This window comes from Colletes gigas, unplaced genomic scaffold (assembly GCF_013123115.1).
Source record: "Colletes gigas isolate AHSC1104 unplaced genomic scaffold, ASM1312311v1 Colletes_gigas_Sc00005, whole genome shotgun sequence".
Lineage (NCBI taxonomy): Eukaryota > Metazoa > Arthropoda > Insecta > Hymenoptera > Colletidae > Colletes > Colletes gigas.
Window position 1 is genome coordinate 10,592,012 of NW_025106634.1, and position 7,771 is coordinate 10,599,782.

At 38.0% G+C, this 7,771-nt stretch overlaps 1 pseudogene; it reads left to right on the forward strand.

Moving 5' to 3' along the window:
• The first annotated feature begins 704 nt into the window (after nucleotides 1-704).
• On the forward strand, nucleotides 705-7,199 carry LOC122395312 (annotated as a pseudogene).
• Nucleotides 7,200-7,771: the final 572 nt, after the last annotated feature.

The following is a 7,771-nucleotide window of genomic DNA, read 5'->3' on the forward strand; positions in this document are numbered from 1 at the left end:
CCGAAACGGCAAAACGACGAGCAGTGTGCATCGGCTCAGGCGCCGCTCGTCTTTCGCTAGGTACGGTCCTGAAGAGTATCGCGACAACACGCATGTGCGAGTGCGCGCGCTGCACCGCGTCACAGCTCCAGATCGATGATTGGTCGATGCGTCGCCTCCCATGCTCGCCACCAGAGGAGTCCAGAGGAGTCGCGATCGAGCGAGCCTTGCCGATTAATTTGCTTTAAACTTCCAATGCGTTATTAATATTGTAGGGGACACTAGAGACATTTCCCTAGCGCCTAGGGAAAGTCACTAGATGGAGTTGGCGTGGCAGCTGTGTAGAGCGCCACGCTACGACAGTCGGAATAAAGCTCTGAGACAAGGAACACGTGTCGTACTGATATTCCCGTTATCCCTACGCATCCCTATAATATTGTAGGGAGCATGAGTAACTCCCTAGTTACTCCCGCAGATGGCGCGATTGGCGCCGATGCCAACCGTTGAGAGAGGCCGGGATGCTATAGGGAATTTGTCCCTAGGTACTCCCTGGGGCCTCGAGAGACAAGAGAGAATCAGATGAGGTCTTCCCCGAGCAAGCCTGAGAGACGGTCCAATAATATTATGTGTTTTGATGTATTCATGTATCACTGTTACGTTAATGATTTCAGTTAGTGCATCATTAAAGAATACACGGTCAAATTGTCAGTGACCGTCAGTGGACAATGTCGACCGGCTCCACTAATTCCGTGCGTTCCAGACGCGTCGCAGTTATAGGATTATTGTGTGAAAATTCTGTTAAAACTTGATAACACACTACCAGCGGACACTGTAGCCGGCCATCGTGACCGATTTTCGAAACAATTCTATGAAGCGAAGAAGTTGTACAACACCGTAAAACAAAGACAGTATTTTAAGCATGTTATAACGACGCCTGCGTTACCCGAGGTAAGATTTTTCGAATTAAATTTATTTTTAAACAGAATTTAGTGATTTCTTAAAACAATGATAATCTTTATAACGTTCATCCTGATGCTATAGTATCCGGTAGGATTAGCATACGTAGGATACGAAGGAATGGTTTCTACCATAAAATGCTCATAAAAGCTGAAGAATCCACCAAACTTTTTGATACAATCCGAGTTACGAACGTACGCGACGCCGAGGGTGGTATCGCCACCAGAAGAATCTTTAGATACCGGTACGGTCGTGGATAGTCTCATCGATACTTACGAGTTCATTACCAGGCGATCAATTAGATTCTATGCGAAACGGTTCAATCTCTCCGGATGCATTAGCGGAAAGGTAAACTGAAATAAAGTGCGAATAGAAAGTGTTAATACAATCTCCTTGCATGGAGCCATACTCTCCATTTTCCTCGAGTTTAAAGAAGAACAGGGTCAAAATAGACCCTTAGAGCAGGGTCAAAATAGACCCGAGAACAGGGTCAAAATGGACCCACAGAACAGGGTCAAAATGGACCCACATAGCGGGGTCAAAATGGACCCACATAGCGGGGTCAAAATAGACCCTTAGAACAGGGTCAAAATAGACCCGAGACTAAATAACTACTTCCTGATTTCTTATCTAAAATAGTCACTCACTTTTGGATATCGTTTTTTGACCGTAAAATATAAAAGTGCTTACTTATGCTAGTTCGTAAGAAGCATTTCCGACGCGGATATCATTGTACTTTTTCAGTGTCACGCTCTATGACGTCGCTTCTCGTCTCGAGATATCTGGATGTTATATATCGATAAGAGTGCATAACGAGTCAGTTTAATCAGGAAGGTAGGAATATTGTAATTTTCATAGTTTTTAATATCATAAGAAAATATTGATGCTCGTTACGTGTATCCTCTTATGTAACAGAAAGCCAAAGTGGAGAAGCAAATTGGGTTATTAAAAATGTGAGAAGAAAAATCGGAACGTCGAACCGTTTTTAGCGGAACGCCGACTGGACGAGTTAATAGAAGGTGAAGATATAACTGAACAGGAAGCTCGAAAAGCTATCGAAGGACAAGAGGATATGGACGATATAAAAGAAGAAGTAAATACCACGAAAGGTGAAAATTTGGTTAATACCTTTCTTTTACTAGATTTACGGTTATATTTTATTTTTATTTCGTTCCGGTAAAAGTGTAATATTTTAGGCGTTGATTGGCAAAAATGATTTTACAACTTGTAAAAAAACGGCTTTAGGGTCAAAACAGACCCACAGGAAAGGGTCAAAATAGACCCGTGGAACCGGGTCAAAATGGACCCACAGAGCAGGGTCAAAATAGACCCGTAGAAAAGGGTCAAAATAGACCCGAGACTAAATAACTACTTCCTGATTTCTTATCTATTTTTATTTCGTTCCGGTAAAAGTGTAATGTTTTAGGCGTTGATTGGCAAAAATGATTTTCTAACTTGTAAAAAAACGGCTTTAGAAGGCGATCTACATGATTTATTAGCCGAGAAAGAAGAATTAGATTTAAAGATGGGGAAATTGGAAGTTGAAGGTGAACGGTGCCGTAATGAAACGAATATGCATGCCGATACCATGTTGTATGAATTATTGCGTAAGTATTTAAATTTATTCGATAATAAAATGGTGAATGGTTTATGTTGATATCTCTGATAGAAAGGTGTATTTTTATTTCAGTAAATTGCATCTCCGAAACAGAAGATATTATCGAATATTCATTAAATGGTATCGATAATCCAGCGATGTCAGACCTAACTTGTACTCCTCAATACTCATTAAAAGTGCAATACACGTTGCATATGTTTTGGGTCTTTATTTAATACATGGAAAATCTACATGAAACACATCTATTGATATTGCATCGGGCGATAGTAAGTTACGAAAGTTAAAAAATGTAGAAGAAAAAAAATGAAGAAAGTCATATATATTATTTTGAATTTTATCGTGTTGTAGAATCGACCGACGAATGTAAACAGTTGGGAGTTGGAAGTTTGGTAGAGGCAGAATTGTTAAGTATGGATAAAGCAATAGAAGAAGCTGGTAATCGAATACAGGTAATCGCATATTACATTTTAGTGTAATATAGAAATTGTTTTTATACATGGTTATGACATATTTTATGATCAGGAGATGCTGGAGAAATCTCGCGCTGGTGATTCCGGGTTAAAATTAGAAGTGAACGGAAAAATGTTAGATTCATGTACAGAATTAATGGAAGAAGGAAAGGTACGTCGCTTATTTTGACCGTTAATATTTAATTTATGAATATTAACTATGGTAAGACATTTTGAACCGTAGGGCACAGCCTCTGGAACCGAATTCTAGAAACGTAACCATCAATGGTCCGAAGGGGTCATATCAGCAGCGAAGGCGGTTGCATTTGGTGGTAATCTTTTATTGTAAGTGTAGACGATTTATTTCGGTTTTTTTTTGTTATTAAACCGTAAAATTTGTTTACGCGTGTAGAGAAGCAGAGTAAAAGCAATAACTTGGCTGCACTCTCAGAGGCATCGAGAGACGTAACACAAGCAACTGGAAGTGTTGTTGCAATTGCTAAAAACTGTGGCCATCTTGTGGAAGAGAATGGTAATTGTAGTTACTACTCGTTATACACTATTTGGATAAGGATGATAAAGAAAATAAGCGTTAAAGTTGTTAAGTATTAGAAAGAGTGAATATTTTGAACGATTTACAGATGGAGGCACAAGTTGATGTTTTGGAATCGGAAGAAGCTTTGGAGACTGAAAGATTACGTTTAGCTGCTTTACGCCGCTATCATTATCAACTGGAAGGTGAAGAAGAATGATCGGTACGTATTACCGAAGAATATTAAATAATACACTTTTTGGTTTTTAAATAATTCGTTTTAAATTGACAATCAAAACAAATCACAAATGTTTCATCGACATGAAGCAGTATCGAAGAAAATGTTTAGAAATGGAAAGTAAAGAGATTCCATTATAAAATAATATATTACGAGAACAGATTTATTTAGGTTGTCCAAAATGAATTATTGTAATCGAATGGCTACAGAAAAGTTACCGTTGAAAATGTAACTGTACCTTTTCTTTAAATGGAAACCTAGAAATGTAGTTTCTTATGTTGTACATAAAAGTACCAACATACTTATGCCCTGAACTTATTCGTTAGGAAGTTATCGAAGATAAATGAACTTGTAAAGTTGCAGTAAGAACGTATGGTTGAGTTATTAGAAAAGTAATGAAATAATGTGGTTTTTCATAAATTAGAATATACATTTGTCCTTTGTTTAAAGTGTATCCTCATCTGGGAAAAGTAGTTGTTATGTAATCGACCTATCATTTATTTGCTGAAATCGAGAGACAAGTGAGGAAAAAATGAGATCTTTAAACGTTGAAATTCGCAAGTTGCACCTTTTTTTTGTTTTTTATTATCATAGTCATATCAGTATTGTAGTAAAGTAGCGATACATGCATATGTATCGGAAGTTATGAGACGATTTAATTAGTACATATATGTGGCGTCACCTCACCTCCCATGCTCGCCACCAGAGGGCCACCAGATGGGTCGCGCTCTCACAAGTGTTCGAGCGAGCCTCCGTTAGTATATATACACTCGGCGAACGACTTTCTATCCGGGCGTCGGGCTACGGGCGTCGGTTAGGTCGTGGGGGTATTGTCGCGGGGGTTAGGTGTCGAGCTTACGTTGGGGGGGTTTCGTCGCGGTTAGGTCGCGGATAGGGGCGTATAGGTCGCGGGATAGGGTCCCCGGTGTAGCAACGCAACCTTCGATCTCTGGAGTCCAGGCTCCGGGTGTTAGAATTGATCCGGAGAGGGCTACAGAGATCGAAGGTCCGGTGTTAAACCGGCTCGGTGGGGGGAGGGGGCGTAGCTCGTGCGATATTTCGCCTGACCTTGAAATATCAGTCGTTCTCAAAGTACTTGAAATTAAAATTAAAATTTTGTAATTTTTTTTTTTTCATAATATAATTCGAATAATGCCGCGTGACAGACAGTGAAATATAAGAGTGATCGTAAATTTAAAAGAAAAGAATCGTGAAAAGTATGGCATAATGGTGGCATCGTATAATAAATGTAATAAATAAAATAAATGAAATGCTAAAAGGCCATGTGCGTAGGTGATCAAATAAATACAGATGAATTATAATTTAAGGGGCCTTTCTATCTTTAAAATAGTCTCGAAAATATGTGATAACTAAAAAACTATTCAAGATATTACAGTATCTTTTTCTTTCAACAAAAAAGCAAATATGAAAATATTCAGTATTTTTTCGTAAAATAGCTGCCATGAAAAGATCGTAGTTCATGCTAACCACACTCATCTATTTTCGAATATATCACGTACGCAGTCGGGTGCCGTTCGTAAAATTGATGATCGACATAAATGTATCTACACAATCCGGAATTAATCGCAAAAAAAATCACAAAGAAACATGTATTTTCCATGGTAGAGGGGCCCCTTAACGAGTGAATAGGAGACAGATAGATAAAAAATAGTAACCAAAGGTAAAATAAAATTTAAATGAAATAAAGGATTTTAAACAGATGGGGATAACATGGAAGTTGAAATAGTAGAAATTATGAAAAAACCGGTAAAAAGTAGTGTACAATAATCTAAAACTGGTAGATGGAAATGCTAATGGACCCGTAAATAAAATAAAATACAAATATAATTAAAAGTAAAGTAAAGTAAGGTAAAAGTAAAAGTAATAATTAAATAGCCATCTTACAGAATACATTGTAATTGTTTTTATCGTCGGAACAGTAACAGTAAAAGTTGTGGCGGCCAAAGCACCACAAGCACCAACATAGAACCATTTCGATTTTGATGAAACTTATACAGCAGCCAAAAATAATCGACACGTATTTTTTTTTAGCTCGAGTTTAAGGCTAACTTTGATTTTAATGAAGCACTGTAGGCTTACACTACTTCTAGAGGACAAAATCGGGAAAAATACAAGAATACCAATTTCGTTGAAAAGTTATTAAAAAATTAAATTACAAAATTTCAAATCCTCCAGGAAAAAATTATTTTCGATCGCGAGAGTCAATTACAATCATTTTTGGTGAATAGATATACCCTCGAAATCCTAACCATTTTCGAGAAAAAAATTCCTAATCGAAAATGTAATTTATGGGCAGAAATGTTGTCCGAAAATTTCATGCGGATCTTTACAATGTCATAACTTCTGAACGGATCGAAGGATTTTAATTTTCAAAAATGCAAACGACGCGTATTTTAATCAAGAATACGTAGAAATCGCAAAAATATTCGAAAAGTTGATCCTTGACACCGTAAAGTGACAAAAACCCCATAAAAATGGTCCAATTTTCAAACCGCCATAACTCCTACAATAGTGAATATATTTGAATGAAACTTTTTTCTGAAGTAGAGCTCATAGGTACCTACAGAAAAGTATTAGACAAAATTTCCGTAGGGCCTCAAACAAATTTGTTAAAAATGAAAAACGAATTTCTATAAAAAATCGACAGGGGGGGCTGCCTCATTTTTCAACAAAATTAAAAAATTTCAAATCGTTCAAAAAAAATTATTTTCGAATACGAGGGGCAATTACAATCATATTTGGTGAATAGACATGCCCCCGAAATCTTAGCCATTTCGGGGAAAAAAATTCAGTGCGGGCGGAACTTTAAACGTTAATAATTTCTTAACGAAGCCTCCACCAACAAATTGGTATTCTTGTATTTTTCCCGATTTTGTCCTCTAGAAGTAGTGCAAGCCTACAGTGCTTCATTAAAATGAAAGTTAGAACAGGGTCAAAACAGACCCGCAGAACAGGGTCAAAAAAGACCCATAGAGGAGGGTCAAAACAGACCCGCAGAACAGGGTCAAGAAAGACCCATAGAGGAGGGTCGAAATAGACCCTTAGAACCGGGTCAAAATAGACCCGTAGGCAGCATAGATCAGTGTCTGTCTGTAGTGGTAGCATATACATATGACGGTTATGGTTCTTGTTATAGAATAGACTAAATACAGTATAAAATGCTAGCTGAGAACTTGTATGTAAATGATAGCCACTTGATAAATAAAATACAAATAAATAAGTAAATAAATAGATGAAATGAAATAAATAAACGAATAAAATATAAAATAAATAACCGGCTAATAGGTAAATAAATAGATAGATTGCACACACGCGAGCCTAAAAGCCGTTGTCGTCGCCTCTGACCGTCTTTTCTGTTTTCGAAGGTACGGTGGCGATGATCGTACCAGAGAGTCGAGCACGACAGCAACAATAAAACGGAACAGAGCGGAGTCATTCCCGATCCCACGTAAGTAAAAACGAATGAGACGAAATAAAGTAAATAAATAAGTACATAGATAGGTAGGAGAAGGACTTGCATTTCCGGTCTAAAAGTGTAGAGACGGTTGAGTGAACGGTGCGAGCGAAAGAGGTGAAAAAGGTTAGCAAGCAGATAGATAGGATAAAATAAAATAAACTGTACACGACAATAATCTTATGATAAGGTACCCAGCTGTGATATAACTGGTACCTCCACCGGATAACACACCGGCAGCGGAAGTCGCTGCACAGCAAAGCCCCAGGGCTGCTTCCGTCCGTCGGTAACTTATCGTCAGTAGACGCCCCACATGGGAACATGATTCACACCGACCGTCGAAGTTACCCTTCCCCGGTGCTGCCCTCGACTTACCTTCCACCGTCGGTACACCTAGGTAAGACAAACGGATAATATAATTACAATAAATGAGAATAACATACAAATAAGGTGAAATAAATAAAATGGAATGGAAATGAAACTAAGCAGAATAAGCTAAAATAAAATAAAAGTGGAAGGACGA